Here is a 17921-nt window from a genome sequence, read left to right on the forward strand (position 1 = left end):
CCTAAATCTACACATATTAACATTTTTAAAGAGAAGAAAAATTTTAAATACATATCTTCCACACCGTTAAACTTATTCTTACAGATAAAACGATTAAACGTTCGGAATCTAGAATTCTTCTATTCTGTACATTCTTTACAGCATAAAGTTTTACTCAATACAATTGACGAACTAATTAGATGCAATTAAAACGTTAAATGCAAACTAACAAGTAAAACTAATTAAATTCAATATAACAAAGTAGACACAGACAGATTTATAATGCTTTTGTAATATTACAAACGTATTTGAAATCAATTATGTTGACCGATGAAGAAAATTTCTATAAGATTCCTCATCAATAAGACAAAGCTTTGTCATGAGAATTTATTATGCTTTTAAAAAACCTTATACAAGGTCAATTTCCATTTCAATTAAAATGACTTTCTATTGAAAAACTTTAGAAATGTATACCATGAATTACGACAAAAATAATTTTTAAATTTTTAAAAGCATTCAATTTTTCCTCTAAATATACTATTTCTCTTAATTTACATAGTGATACGAAACTTTGCGCTAGTAGTGTACATACCATCTAACAAATACTAGTAAACATGATTATTTTTGTTAGTTCCTTTAGAAGGGACGTATTTGTCTGGACTGAACATGATAATATTTATAGTATATGTTTCATTTTATTCAGAAAAATAATTGTCACATTTTTATTATGAGATATATTGCAAGATTCAAAGAGAAGTATAATATTTAATAAAAAAGAAAATCACAAGCCAGTAATGATATTAAATATGGAATAAAATTATCTGAGTCGTCGATAAGAATATTTTATATTCTGCATTTTTAATTTCTTGATAACGAGAAAAAAAAATATCACTTTTATCGATTTATCATTATTGCACTATGGCCACAAATCTAAAAAAATGTAGATCAATATATGAATATATTTTACAATTTTAATGAGAAGTTGTATATTAAAATATTTCGAATTGCTAATTATGAGTTAAAAATGTAGATTGAGAAAAACGAAATGGCAAATAAAAAATTGTAGACATAAGTAATTTTTTAAAAAATATTAAAAATTAAGCTTATACTTATTTATTTTTAACAACTCATGTCAATGTATCAGGTCAAAAAAAATTACTTATAATTCTCGGCTGAGAATTCATTCTATATTCCTTTATTAATAACAAAAAAAAATATGTTGTTTTCATATTAGTCTTGCGTCTATGCGAATATCTAAGTATTTTATTTAAAAAATTTTATGAATGATTTTTGGTATTTACACTCACATTTGCTGGTATTTACTTTTATTTTCCATAGATTTAACCATCGTTCTATTGTAATTTTATGTTGCTAGAAATAAAAGGTATGCTGATATGAGATCTTTTTGAGTATCTATGATAGCTGTGTTATCCGTAAACGTTAATATTACAATATCATGAATAGTAGGAATATTTGCAGTGAATAGAGTTTATAAAATAGTATCCAGTACATTTCCTTAGGGAATACCACTTTCAACGTTAAATGCTTTTAAATAAGAGAATCTTAGACTTTTACAAAAAAAAAAAAAATGATTTATCTTCTGGGTAATATTAAAGTAGTAGTTAGTAATAGGACAGAGGAAAATTTGGTTGAATTTTAGATAGAAGATTTTCGTACCACACTTTGTCAAAAGCTTTTTTTATATCTTGAAAGATAGCAATAAAATAGTCCTTACTCTCAATAGCCGATGTATTGTGTTAGTCATTCGATGAATTTGTCGATCATAGCGAATTTAATTCCAAAGTTGAGATGTATCTATTTTATTTTCGTTGATTAGTACTTTCATTCTATGTAGTATTATCTTTTCTAAAAGTTTCATAATTAAAGAAAAAAGTGAAAATCTCTTTTTCTTGACTTTTTAAGCCTAATAAACTGAACTTTTTTCCAAGAAGATGGGAAAAATTTGATTCTTAAGGCAACATTAAAAATTATAGTGAACATTCTTATTGTCCTTGTTAGTAGTTGGTTGAGTGTTTTGCCGCTGACAGGTCTACTGCAGGTAACTTATTGTTTCGTGTTTCATTGATAAGTTTAACGATCTCCTTGGCTGTGATTTGTGCTATGTTTTTGATGCGGTTTGGTTTATTTGATAACGATAAGGATTGGTAAGGAGTGACTTCAGAGGAGATCGTTATATTTGGTTTAAATGTATTGCAAAAATAGCTTGAGAAAACTGTGGCTTTTTTCGTGCAACTTTGTGCCCAAGTGAAATCTTCTTTCTTGATAACTGGTATAGGAATAGTTTGAGTCTTATAGTAACTTTTCAGAACGTCGTAAAAGTATAAAAAACTTTGATATCATTCATTATTATTATAACTTTGTTTAACGGATTGTATAGAATATCTGATCGAGTAGAACATTCTATAGAATATTCAAAGAGTTTTGATCAATCTATAAAATTAATTTCTTTTGATTATGTTTAGAGAACGAAGAAGGGGGAATATTTTTTACCTCGTGTAAGCGAAACAAAGCATGGAAATTTTTAAATTTCTATACAATGTCTTTAACTTTCTAAGCACGTCGCGCCACTATAGTGGCTTTTGTGGATATAATCTTCCAGTACGACGCTCCACTATAGTAGCTTTCGCGGATAACATCTTTTAAAATATATTATATTTAATTTTATTATTAATTACTAAAGTAAATTGTCAAAATTAAACTATATGTTTACCATCTCTTTAAGAAAAATTATAATGTAATCATTAAAAATTTCATTAAAATGTATTTGCGAAGAGAACAGCATTGTTCGTCACACATTATAGTTTTATCGTTTACATAAAAAATTACGTAATTCTAGTTGTGTTAACCTTGTCGTACAGAAAAATAACCCCACGCAGCATTCAGCAGTGCTTAAGAGCTTAACAAGCTTCGATCAATTTATAAAATTTGCTTTAGTGAACTTTGTTTAAAACACGGAAAAAGGGGGAGGAACGAAATTCTTAAGATATTGTAAGTGTAGCACACCACCACAGATATATATTCGTATAGTCATGAAATAATCTTCACTTTTCGTACTATGAAAATTGCCTTCTTAATTGTCTGACTATAAGAACTTAAATTTCAAAATTGTAAGAGCAGAGGAAGATAATATAAAAAAAGACACGAATTCAATTATTAATAATTAAAGATATATTTTATTATTCTGTTACTATAAAAATTGACATTGTGTTCGGTTTCTGTTAAGAATTTATCTATTTTTCCTCAAAATAAAAAAGTTTTCTTTTTAAAATGAAAAAAAAAAAATAAACTTGAACAATACTTTTACTAGACAAAAAAATTTGTTTCTAAGAAGACACATTAAAAGTACTAAGCTCTGAATTTTTAATATTTAACACAGTTTTAGGAGTACATTAAGGCTATATATTGCATCTCAGCAATAAGTTAAGGTACAAAATCGCTTCCGAAGCAGCAAGGAAATTTCTTTTTGTATTGCCCTGTCACGCCATCTTTACAATTAGTTCGTTAAAAACTTTGACTTCTACCTTATCGAGCAATTCGTGAAAATAATTTTTGCTCTTAAAAGTAAACGATTACCTTTTATTAGTTTAGAAAAGAGATAGATACATTTTATGCGAAAATATTTTCCTACAAATTAGGTATGAATCTTTAACAAACGAGATAATAAACACATAGAAAGAATTCATAAAAAATTGGTAAATAATAAATTTGCGGGATATAATTTATATATTTTTTTTTAAATATTAATGCAGCATTTCAATAAAATAGTATAAACTACGTAATTTCTTTCGAATCAATTAAGTTCATTACCATAATTACGCAATTATGAAAAATGCAGTCATATCATTCTCATCTACTCATCTAGTTTATCTCGTTATTACAAAAATTATTTATTAGTTTATTGTTGAGCCAAATGGAAAGAAAGATAAAATAATTAAATTTCCTCAAGAACATATTTAGTAAATAATATTAATTTTGATCAGGTCATCATAGATATTGAGTTCACAATGTTGCCAGAATTAAGTTATTGAGATTATTTGCTGGAATGAAGAGAGTTTGAATGATGTTGATTTAGAAAAAGCTTATTTTCACTAACCTATTTGAAGTCCCGGTTTACTTAGGACATATTATCGCAATTAGCGAACCGTACAATAAAAACATCGTTTAAAACCTAAGCTGCAAACAATCTTTCCTAGCAATAACTCATAAAACCAAGGAAAACATTCTTTTCTTGATGATTAAACAATCCGAAATCTTCAATTATTCCAAAAAAGCCTAATTAAGGTTTTTTTGTTAAATTAAGAATTAAAGAACAGTTTAACTGTCTTAAAGAGAGCTGAAATTACGAATTTCGGTTGCAAATAACTCTGACGATTCTCGTATCAATGATTACACAAGTTATATGAGGTTATAATGAGAATCAAATGAAAAACCTATACGAACCATTTATTTTGAAAGTGTTTTTTCAAATTTTTTTTTGTTATTTTCATCATTTTTTATTGTTTCGAGAAAATTAAAAGTTTGCATATTGGTCAATTAAACAATATTCATTAATTATGTCAAGTCTAGCAATGTTTCTAATTATTTATCAATATGTAATTTGATTATATATTAACATTGAAGAGCTTGTATTAAGAAAATAAAAAACAAATCTATAATACATCATTTCTTCTGCAAAAAATGTGAATAATTACTCATAACAATATTCAGAAAGGTGAAATAACAAAACATTTTTTTTCTGTATTTTTATATTACAAAAATAATATGTATAAAAATATAAAATATTAAAGAAATAAAACATTAATTATTTAGGTAGAGCTGATTCTTGGTCGAGTAATTAATAATCGAAATCAACGAAAAGTTTATTTTTCGGCTACTAGTTAATTAAAACTAGCAGCATAAAGCCTATTAATAAGTTACTAGTAAATAATATATTATATAATAGTTTTTATTTTAAGCATAGATACGGTCCTGAATTGTTGCTCATATAGGCAAGTACCAAAGAATTTAATACATATTTCAGTATCAAAACAGCATAGTGGTAAGTGCCGTGCTTACTACAAAGAGGGACAAAAACGATTTAATTTGTTAAACTTTCTGTTGTTCTTTTTTTCCAAGTTTGAATTAAATTGTTCATATTTATTTATTATTTTTAAAATAATTTTCTGGTCGATATGAATGTATATATATGTAACAATATTTTTAATCGTATTTTTAATACATTTTATAAACAGGGATCCTATCAACGTAGTCTTGTATAGGTTGTTTACAATAATTTTGTCCTGTTAAAAAATAATATGTAATCGGAACGATCATCGATACATAAAATATTCATAGTTTATTCTAATTTCTGTATTTATTTTTATTGATTTTTGTTATAAGTTTTTATGTATGACGATTAAAAAGTTGTTATTTAATCATAAATACAAAAAGTGTTTATTCGCTTTACTTTGGTTTAATGTTGAAAGTAACCAAATTGGTTCGTTTGTATTTTATATAGTAACATTAAAAGTATAAAGTTATATTTACACAAATAAATGAAAACATAACGAATATTTTTCGTCTTTTATATTTTTTTCAAATGAAAAATTGAAAGAATAAATGTATTCGAATGCTTTATAATGAAATATCAAATATTAAAAATATGTATATTAGACTAAAATTCTAAAAGTAATATTGCGATTACTCTAAGACTGATGTTGTATCATATTCATAAACGGCACAATATATTTTAACAGCTTAATCGTATTTTTTATATTTATATATGAATATATAAATTTATATAAAAACTATAATAGAATTTCGAATTCATACAATTTCTTTTTATTTTCACCCATTTTTGAAACGCAAAAAATTTTGACTAAATAAACTAATATCACTATTGTTTTAAATTGCTCTATGATATGCTCGCTCTCAAATGCACGCAAGTATTGCTAAATACGTTTAATATTGCCAAAATAATGCAAACCAGAGACCATCTATTGGGTAAATAGAAATAAATGTTTTCCCCAGCACAATATTCATGGTTTATTATCAGTGAAAATAAGTTTCAGTAAACCGGAAACAAGACAGATAGATTTAGATTAAAAATGAAAAAAGAAGGTAAATCAAATGGGCAGATTGCATAATTAGTAGAAAAATGTATATTAACAATATATTATTAGAAAATAAAGAACGGAAGAAACAATTACGAACAAACGCGGTATAAGTCCATCAAAAAAAACTAACTAGTAGAAAAAAAAAAAATTATTTTAAACGAAATAAAAAAAGAATTAAAATATGTCAGTTATAAACCATGCACAAATGGTTCTCAACAATTTTAAATAGGATTTTTATCTTAAATTATATCTTCAAGATTTTCTATATTAATGATTTTTAATAGTAAAATTCCAAGAAGAAAATTTTTCAATAACTTAACGAATCCTGCTAAATGTTTAAAATTGGCAAAAGAATATATAAATATAGATATAATGTTGTTTGGAATAAAGTAATATCTTCTGAAGAAGTAAATTTAATGTCGTTGGATTGGGTAGATGTCGTTATGTTTGGAGAAAACCCAATTCTGAAATGAAAGTTAAAAATTTACGTTCCACTATAAAATACAGTTGTAGTTTTATGTTGAAGGGATTTATTCAGTGTCGCAAACAGTACTGGAAATCTCGTTTTTATAAATAGCATTTGAGATAAAACATAAATATTCAAATATTTTTAATAACAAATTAAAAGAAATTGCTATAAATTTGATATGGTTGAAAACTGTTTATTTCTAGCAAGTCATTGGCCTCAAGCATTTTACAAATATTGTAAAAGAATATTTATTATATAATACACAATATATATATATATATATATATTCTACAAACACCTCCACGAAGTTTAGACATTAATTCAATCATGAATTTGTTGACAGGAAACTGCAATAACCGAAAAGTTTGTTCACAGCATGCAGCATTGCATCAAGGTTGTAATAAAACACAAAAAGGATTTCTATAATTATTAATGCAACATTAGGTGTGAATAACTAATACCATTGATAGATTTTTGTGATCTTGTTTTCTCATACATGTTTGCAATGAATTATTCATAAGCTCCAAGAATATTATATAAATCACTTCAAAATTTATATTTATAATTTGATAGTTGTGTATTTTAGTAATTGCACCATTACTTTAAGAATATTAGTCAACAAGACAGATTTTAATTTTTTTAAAGTTTTAATTGTGATCGTTCGAATACTTTTGTAAGTTATTGTATGTTCCAATCATTTTTACATATACAGCGAGTCACATAAGAATAGTCGTACCCTACTGTAAATTTAAAAAAATTGATATATACTTATAATGCAATGTTTCTAAATTATAAAACAAATGAACGTATCTTATGATTATTAAACTTGAAAATTGATATAAAATCTTATTTCTAAAGAGTATTTAATATTAAAAGAAATATAATTTTGCATAAATGATAAGAAAATAGGTCTCACAGAAGTATGTTCTCAAAAGTATTATAAAATGCAGAAAAGTACTACTTCCAAAAATAATATTTGTATTTTTTTATTTCTTGTGTAGGTAAGAAAATTCTTGTAAGATCAATTTTATTATTTATTTATATAAAATTATATTTCTCTAATTGTAAGAATAAAATGTTTCTCAGTAATAAAAAATTTATTAAAAATAGAAAATACTAATCAGCAGATTTGTAGCAAAGTACTTATAATTTGGTATATATACATTGATTTTTTATTAACATAAATTTTTATATAATTTTTTAATAATAGTTCTGCAATTAATTTAAATAAAAAACGAAATTAAACAAATAAAACAAGAACTATTAATTAGTGGGAATTCGAAAAGAAAAAAAAAACAAATGAAAATCATTACAAGTAAAATTCGATGTGGGTGTGTGAGTCTTTTTTGTAAAATACATATTTAACTTTTACACCTATACTATCGATATTGCTAAAATATAAATGAAGTTACCTGAAAATAATGATTTATATTACACACATTAGGCAATATAAAATCATTTGTATCCATAACTATTAATATTTCAACAACGTACATTGTAAAGAACATTTTTTTTCACAAGATGGATGGATAAAAGAAAAAAAAAAGAAAAAAAGAATTCCGCTCTCAATTCAAGGATATTTAAATTTTTAAAATGACATCGATATTTTGAACACTTGAAGAAGAAAAATTTTAAAGTATCTTAACACAGCAAATCCTTTGACATATTTTCAAGTTTACTTGAAGATTTCTAATGCATTATATATGTATGTCATAGTTTCTTTTTATCAGTTCGATACTCTCTCACGTACGCTCCTTCTCATCTCATCGGCCGTTCTCAAATGTTGGTATTCATGATAAAAATCGAGTGTCTCGGAGTACAATTTTGCTAGAAGCTCTTTTCCTGGCTGATACTGTGCACAAGGAAAAAAGGGAAGGGATTGGAGGGAAAAAAAAGAAAAAAAAGGAGGAAAAGATTCTCGGTGAATGAGGCACGTAGAATAAATTTTTTTTCCTACTCCAACACGGCCGTACTCCTATTGAATTTTGTTCTTTTTTACTACCTTCACTCACCATTTCAGATGACTGTTTTATGACCGGTTAGAAAACTTTACAAAAGTACTCGAATAAGTCGAGGGAGAATGAAGAGTAGATGCAAAGTCTTCCTTTTCCCTTTTACTCAACACCCACACACATACACTCACCCAGCGCCGTCTACAGCACCCCCTTCCCCCTTCAAACCCATATCTTGAAGACAGAATATCTTCTTTGATGTATTAAATAGAGAAAGAAGTGATAATATAGTCTTCCAATTTAATATTTCATTCAAACGTTTCATAATTTTGACGGTTTTAAATTTTTATTTAAAATTTAAATAAAAAAAATTTTGGTTTTTAAAAAAAATTAAAAAAATAATCTAATCGGACTTAATACGTATTATGAAAATAGTGAAAATTATGAAAATGCATATGAAATATATTTTAGAAATTTTTACAAAAGTAATGTTAATGTAGTAACCCAATAAAATAAATTCTTTGATAACATAGAAGTAAAGAAATATAGTGTTAATAGTTTATAAATAAGAAGAACACATATTTTCTTTTTCTTTTCACGAAAATTTAAATATCGACAAAAATAGAAACATCGTTGCATTATACTATTTTTAAATCAAGATTAATGTAACATCTTTTTTATATCACAAGAAGGAAAATTATAAAACTTGTTTTCTTTATTTTTATTTCTTTTTTTAAACTTCTTATAGAGATCATATTACCCTCCACTATGAGGAACCAATGTATATAAAAAACTATATAAACAATATATAAAAAGATTAGACATATATACTCTTTATTAAATGTACTCCCAAAAACATAAGACTCCAACTTTCTTAGAATAAATCTTTTTTTCTCAAAATGATGGAAGATTGTAGTTTATTGGGTTATGTTCTTATGTCTATTTTTGGAAAGAATTATATTTTCATCATATCCTCATAAGAATAGAATGTAAACAGAATGAAAATTCAAATTTCATATTCTTGGAAACAAAGCCTCAAATAAAATAATCGTATTCTTTTTTTCTTTTTTTCAGTAAAAAAAAACAACTTATCTTAGCTTGTATATTTTATTCAACTGGACCCTGTATAGCTAATAAATACAATAGATAATACTATGAATTGCTAGATATTTTTCTTATATTATAAAAATCATTATATGATGTAATAGCTTCCTTGAGTCACATTTAAAAAAAATATAATTGTTTCTGGGGTAGCAAATATAAAATATAGTGATTCAAATGAAATTCTTTCAATACAGAAGGAAGTAAATTATGTAAAAAATATTTTTAAAAGAAATTTATAATTTTATAGCGGGTTGCATCCATTTCAGCGGTGGGTCGTATATGACCCACGTATTACAAGTTGGAAACTATTGGTGCATTCTTTTAAAATAACTTCCCTTATAATTCATTTGAGATTTTATGTTAATTTGAGATTTATTTTAATTTTTGCAAACTTCTGATTAAAAATACCAAAGTGCGATCGAAAGTACATATTAATCAGAATTTATGAGATATTGAGAAGAAGGAAAATGAATAAAAATTTTTACGTTGCATGTGTGTGTGTGTGTGTGTGTGTGTGTGTGTGTGTGTGTGTGTGTGTGTGTGTGTGTGTATTACCGAACATACAGGACTAGAGAACTGACGGATTATTGGCTTTTCGAACGTTGGTATATCACTTGACGAAGAGGAAATCTCATACTTTGCTAAAACATGCATTAAAATAATTTATTCCCTTTAAAAATTCCATCTTATCGTCTTATTGAAAATTGATATGGCTCGATATTACGTTTTCCAAGAAAAACAGTACATTTATTCCTATTTTATAAGAAAACAAATTATGATCTAAAGGAATGTAAAATTAAGAGTAAAATATGAGTTACTATCGTAAACCACTTTTAAATCATTTGTTTTAGGTAGGAACTATTATTTTTCATTAGTTGGCTAAAATTAATGTATTATTTAAACGATATTTCAGAAATATATAAAATATACAATTTGAGCTTATTTTATTAATTTCTCAAATATGTAGTATAAAAACAAGAACTGCAATTTTATTCCATTATTGAAAATTTTCCTCTAAGAATCGTGATCTGCAATTAATCATGTACATAAAATATGTAGCATTAATACTAATAAACATAGATATTTTGTTATGGCCGAAATTCCTCAATTAAGAGTCCTCTGGCAATTTGTTTATGCTATGAAGTGGAGAATAAAGGGTTAGGTTAAGGTGTAAAATAAAACACGTGGTTGAGCCAACCAAAGAAACAATGCCTTTTTTATTGGCTCGTCAGGGAAAAGCCTTGCGGCATAAAAACCCTGGATGTTACTTGATTATACAATAAGAATGCACCACGTGGCGTTACCACGAGGGAGAATACCGTCGATGTGAAATATATATATATTGGAAAGATCTCACCTCTCGCACTCCGCAAATATAGCGATCACAACCTTAAGGGTTGTGATGTTGAATAGGCTCACTTTCACGAGTCTTGAAGATGAGGATATTCTCTTCGTTGTCCTTTGTGAATTCCTAAGCCTCTATAATCCCTCAAGATGTGTAGTCGTAGGCGTCCGGTGAAGAATAGAAAGAATGCCCCTTTGTACGGTCCCAGCAGGACGTACGTACTAGGGCGATGAGAAGTGGGGATGCGAGAGGTGGGGGTAGCTAGAGCAACGCTTCGATAGTTACTAATAGTTGATCGATGCTCGCAATGAGTATCGATCTAGAATCCCAATCGATGGAAGTGGACGCGCGCGAATTTCGAATACCGCTAATCACCGTACGATCCTTTTCGGATCGTACATATTTAAAATAAACTTTTATTTTTAATTGATTTCAAATTGCAATTCTTGATATAATGCCATTTATTAGTTTTTAAAATATGTGATAATTATTTCTCTTTCTTATGAATTTTCCTCATGGCATGAAAACGTTTTAGCTGGATTTTCATCAAACAATTCTTGCCGCTGAACATCTTCAAATTTTTTCGATTGTCAGGAACGTACTTTATCTCTTACGTCAAAATCACCGTTTCGATATCATTCAAATCAAACTCTACATATTATTTCCGATGGGGTTTCATTACCATAAACTTCGAATAATAAGGGATGCATTTCAGCTGCGATTTTCTTGACGTCGAAGTAGTGAAGAAGCACATGTCGGAGAAACAGCTAGCTTATCGTGGTTTATTTTCAATTGATTGAGGTTCTTTGTCCCCAATATCGTTTATCTGATTTATGTATCAAAGATTTCTTTCTGTTAATAAATAATAATGATGTTTAACAATATTCCATATATTTTTTTAAAGCAATAGAAGGATTTTTTTTCTATATATAATAGACAAAATAAATATATAACTATGATTCATTAGTTTACATTCTTGCCATTTTGAATGTTTATCTAAATATATAAAGTAATTGTGTTGTTATTGGGTTGAATACAAAATTTCTTTGTATTTTTCTGGTAAATAGCCTTGGGATCGTATAATTGTGATAATAAAAATCGGATTTGACAAAACTTAAATGAGTTTAAAAGGTGACATATCATAAAGTATAGAAATCTTTTTCCTTACACAGATAATTGGTTCTACGAAAGCTGCATGTAAATGAAAACCTCGTAATTAGAACTGTAAAAATCGTCAGTATTTTTTTTTTATTTCACAAATGGTGAATTCATCAACTAATTATAAAATCAAGCAACACTATTAATTTTTTCATATTTGTTTAATGTTTAAATAATTATAAATTTGACTTCTAAAGTTTTCCTAATCATTTCATTAATGGTATCCCCAGTTAATGAATTTACATATTTATTTCATTAATTTTCTTATCGTACTTCAAATATTTAGAATATAATTATAGATAAATTTATGCATTTATTATAAAAAAATAAATTACAATAGAGAATCTCCGAATTTGTGTTTGCACATAACGCATTCAGGTTCAAGTTCAAGTACGTTAAAATAAATCCGTTTAAATGAAAACATTATCATAATAACAAAAAAATATGTCATTAGATTTATTTATTCGGTAAAAAATTATTGCGTTTTGAAAATGAATAAAATAAAAAAGAACTTCGAAATATCTTGAAATTTTATCAGAAAAAATGAAAAATACGAATTAAATTGCTAAAAAAATTTGTGATACTCATGAATAAGATACAGTATCAGTATTTGTGGCACAAAAAAAGTTTAAACATTTTTAATCTAAAAATTTTGATGTCAAAAATACATCTCTCTCTGATCGACCATTCATTCAAAAATTCGTTAAAATCACAGGAAAAATTAAGTAAGATTAAAATATTAATGGCCATGATATCGGTAAGAAATTAAAAATTGATTACCAAACAATTTTAGATCTCCATGTATCCCGAAAGGGAATCATTATTTTGAATAAAAAAAAAAGAAAAAAAAGAAAACAATGTTAGATCATTTGCAAAAGGCTACATAGAAAATATATAAAAAATGCATCATACTTTTACATTAAAATTCGAAGAAACTTGTTACTCAACCTAAAAGAAGTATTTATATATAATTAAAGTATATGAAAAAATGTATCTACGCAAAACATATAAACGCATTGGACCTTTTGTGCATTCTAATGGAAAATACGTAATTACACATTTCGGGAACACAAAGTTTGTATAACTCAATAAAAAACTGAAATTCCTGATGTAACATTTTTCTCTTCTTTTTGTATATAAATTAGGTTTTTTAAGTATAGTTGTCTAAATTTGGAAAACCGTCATATATTTAAAAAAAAAGGCTTATAAGGTTGACTTTTTGATTACACATCTATTTTTCTTATATGTAATAATTATTATTTGCATTAAATATTGACATAAATACACAATAAATAAATTAGTTTACACATATAAAATTATAGTAATAGATAAAGGAATAAGTGAAGAAACTATATAGTACTAATAATAATACAGTCAGTATCCTTTAAAATCATACACCATTCCTCTTATTACTTTTTGGCTTAAAAACTATTGATACAGTGTGTTTAGGGTGAAAACAATTTAAAAATAAATATAATAATTTACTTTAAATACACCTTTAATGAGTTTAATTAGAAAATTTTATCTATAACAAATAAGACAAAAATAATTTACGGAAAAAAGCTCGTACATTAAAATCGTACATGTTTTTATAACTGTAAAAATAAAAAGAATATCATGTCTAACGATTGGTCATCCTTTGTTTTTACTGCTATTTAAATGTTTTTTTTAATATCAATATCAATTTAATATCCATTAAAGAAATAAAAATACAAAAAAATATATGTATACTAAAAATAATACTCATAATAAATAAGATTAAAAATTATACTTTTCTTATTTAAACATCATATTTATATATATATATATGTAATACAATCCTTATTAAAAACATATGTATTTTATTGTAAACAATTACATAAACGTTAAAAAAACGTTATGTATTTATTTCTAAATTTTTTTATTCTAAACATATTATATCAATATTTTTGAAATAAAAATCTAGTAAGCGTAACAATGTACAATGTTAAATGACACTCACTGTATTTTGTAATATTATCAATGTACATATAATGTTACAAAAATAAATCAAAATATTTAAAACTCTCTCAAACAATGGTTATGGTGAGTGTAAATATATAAGAATAAGTAAGTAAATAAATAAAAATGTAAATGATAAAAATAGAAATCCAGTATACCGTGTAAAAAAAACAAAGTAATTGTCAATCTTTATATTTTTCTTCTTTTAAGGTTAGTTTTTGCAGTGAAAAGAAACACAGACCTTAGAACTAAAAGACATATTTTAGAGTAAGGGAGAAAGATAGAAAAAGTAGGAAAGGCACTCTTGAGGAGCACTTAAAGTGGTCGAACAACTAGGAGAGTCGCATTTTAAAACAAAAATTAGCCTTTTTCGAGAGAATTCCATCCACGAATCGGCACTCCATATTTTCTATTTCTTTTACTTTTTTCTCCATAGATTATTTTTAATTAGTTTCGTGATCATATTAATTTTTGTTTTGTTCATCGACGAGCCAGAATGAACATGACTAATTTGGATATATTTTTTTTTTTTTGAATTCTTCTGACTATTCCAGCAAAAGAAGTTGCTTCGACTATCCTCGTTTACTCATCATCTTTTCTTTTAGCAGGATCGAAAAGTTCTTCGAGAGTGATAGTCTTTGATCAATCCTTTCTTTTCCTTCCTTCATTCTAACTTTTCTCTTCTTTTTTCTTTCTTTTTTTATTTTCTCTATTTTTCTTTTTCTTTTCATTCTTAAAAGTAGGAGCTTCTTCTTTCTATATTGAGAAATTCTTCTTATCATTCTTTCAGTTTTTCGTCATACGTTCGGAAAGATTCCTTAAAATATTCGTATCATCATAATAATCTTGATCCTTTCAAGGAAATCGAGAATTTTTCGATAAATTTAAAATGTTCTTTTCTTCTTTTTCTTTTCCATCTTTTTCTTTTTTTTTGTAAAATATCTTACAACGCCACATATAATATTCTTTCGAGTTTCAATTTTTATTCCGCATTTTGAAAATTTCAATAGCATCGAATTCACGCGAATGTATTACCTTTCTCCCCCCAAGTTCGATTACAATAACTTTCGATATATTGCAAATGGTTATGTTTATCGAACATAAGCGTATAAATCGATACCATATATTTTCAAAATATGAATTTTGAATAGTTTTGTACAAAATTTATTTCCTTTTGATCAAAATTATGATTAATTTTAAACAATAAACGTGAAGTCCTTATGTCACGAAACTTTTCATTATTAATACTTTTATTCTATCAAGGTAATTGGAATTTCAAACCAAACAAACTCGATAATATTACAATATTTATTAAATTCAATTAAAAATTAGCTACCTCATATAATTTAACTGTGTAATATCGTGGCGTGCCAAATAACAACTATACATACATATAATAAATTTATTCTAAAACTGTTTCTAACTCTCAGAGACTGAGCAACACAATTGTCAGATGAAAAAGCAGAAGAAGAAGAAGAAGAAGAAGAAGAAGAAGAAGAAGAAGAAGAAGAAAAATAAAGAAAACAAAGAAAAAACTAGTGGGCCGAAGAAAGCTCGGTAGACTCATTTTTCCAAACTTCGGAAGTTCATTAACGAGATTAGTTTCCAAGAAATGGAAACGTGCGAACAATGGCATCGTCGGTTACAGTTGACTGCAGTAAATGCAAAGAGCAAAGAAAAATAAAAAGAAGGGGAATAAAAAAAAAACGAGGGAAAAAAATCTTGCCAGAGATATGCTGTGCAAAAATAAGGGAAAGAAAGAAAAAAAGAAAAAGAAATGATGAAAAATAATCTAGATTTTAATGATGTTAAAATTTGTATTACGAGACTCGTACGATAAGAAACCTCTGACATTGATTCTCGATATATGTATATTCGATAATACGAAAATAAAAAAATAAAAGTATAAATGAAAATAAAAAAAAAGAAAGAAATGAAAAAAAGAAATGGAAAATAATTTTGGAAGTAAGATATATAAAATAAAAAAAAAAATAAAAATAGTTCGGGACATTAAATGAACTTTCCGTAAAATGTTTTCATTGAATGAGTCAAAGCAATCAAGCAAGTGGTACGAATCGGCACGTACGTTCAATGAAACTTCAAGTTAATCGCTTACGCTTGCAACTTACAACGAGAATTCCTATTGAAAACGAAACGAACTATAAATATAGACGCACTAATTATCAATGCGATGTCACGAACTTTGTTCACTTCTCTCTCGTCGTATTTTTTATCAATGATTAAAATCGACCAAATAAATAACAGTTGAATCAACAAAGCTAAAAAAAAAAGTCTCAACGTGAACTGAACTTTCTTTAAACAATTACATTTGTTTTGAATTTCTTATTATTTGGTTCTAAAATATTTGATTTTTTTTTTCTTACTTTGCACTATTTTAGATTATGTGATTTTTTATTGATCTTTAGGTTAGTCAAATAGTTAAAGATGTTTGAACATTTAGTAAGCTTCGATTAAAATTGATTATATTCTTATCTAGTTTTAAAGGATTGATATTATAATACGAAAGTTTCCCTATTCGGAATATAGAAGAAAACGAAAGACGGAAGAAACCGGAAGAAGAAAAACGTGCCTTTTCGAAGTTTGACTATCTCTTTAAAGAGCCTTGGCTTGTGTCATTATAAAGTTTTTCCTTCTTTCTACCTCTTGAATTAACACTTCAAAGCTTTATATTATACTAGCTGCATCTTACACGTTCTATACTGTTTCAACGCGAACACATATACATATTTGTCTTTCTTTTCCTTATTTAAAAAAAAAAAATTAATGACAAGTACGAAAGGAGTACACAATTAAAAAAAAAGTTAACTTCATCACATTTTTTGTATCACAAAATTGTCAGTATTAAGTTTGAATATTTTTTTAATATTATATTTTCTGTCTAACTTTGCATAAACAAGAACACGCGGTCATAGAAAAAACGCGTATACATACGGAATAATGAGTTGCTAGAGAGAAACACGAAATAACTTAATCCAACAGGATCAATCGTAGAAAATTATAATTATATGCTGTTAATTATGAAAATGGATGTAAGTCATAAAATTGTTAAAAATGTCGACTTTATAATGAAAATAATTGTTAGAAAAAATAAATGTATAAAATTCAAATCGATTATAATTTTTTGACGTAACAATTATACACGTTAAAAAATAAATCGTAAAATATTAATTATCTTACAATTTTTTTAACTTGATCCACTGTCAAAATTACTAACCAAAAAAAATAGATTTTACAATTTATTTGATACTATATAAATTATAATAACATACGATTAAAATCAATTAATTTAAATTAATCGTCAAGTTACATAAGTATCTTCAACGATCGACACAATTTCGAAACGTGTAAATAAACAGTATCGTATTTAACATTTTTAAGAATAGAAAAATATCCAAACAGTAGTAAGATAAGACAAGTAGTGTACTAAGATTCTTACCTTGAGGCGAATGTCCGCGAAAGAGGACATCGAACGCGTACCTACACCCTGGTTTTCCTCTTCTCCCTTTCCGGTCGAATTTCTCCGGATAGAAACACCAATTGACGATGACGATGACACAGTTTGATGTAAAATAATAATATCCTTTTTTTTTTATTAAAATGACTTATTTAATTACAGAGACAGACAAATATATAGATAAAAATAGATAGATAGATAGAAAGATAACGAAATACAACAAGATATTAATGATAAGATTTTCGAAATCGTAAAGATCGTCGAAAAGAGGTACGAACGGCACGCGAACACCACGGCCGAGTAGCGCGACTGAACTCCGCTGAACCGAGTTCGAGCTTAACTT

General features: G+C 26.4%; 1 protein-coding gene across 1 annotated transcript in view; it reads right to left on the reverse strand.

Moving 5' to 3' along the window:
* Nucleotides 1-17921, reverse strand: part of LOC107065360 (uncharacterized) — a 183347-nt gene extending 165426 nt beyond the window's left edge. The window contains exon 1 of the mRNA XM_015318978.2: nucleotides 17561-17921. The gene's annotated coding sequence lies outside the window, so the exon portion shown is untranslated. The remainder of the gene's footprint in view (nucleotides 1-17560) is intronic.

Source organism: Polistes dominula, unplaced genomic scaffold (genome assembly GCF_049000335.1).
Source record: "Polistes dominula isolate Pdom_NZ unplaced genomic scaffold, Pdom_raw_medaka contig_21, whole genome shotgun sequence".
Lineage (NCBI taxonomy): Eukaryota > Metazoa > Arthropoda > Insecta > Hymenoptera > Vespidae > Polistes > Polistes dominula.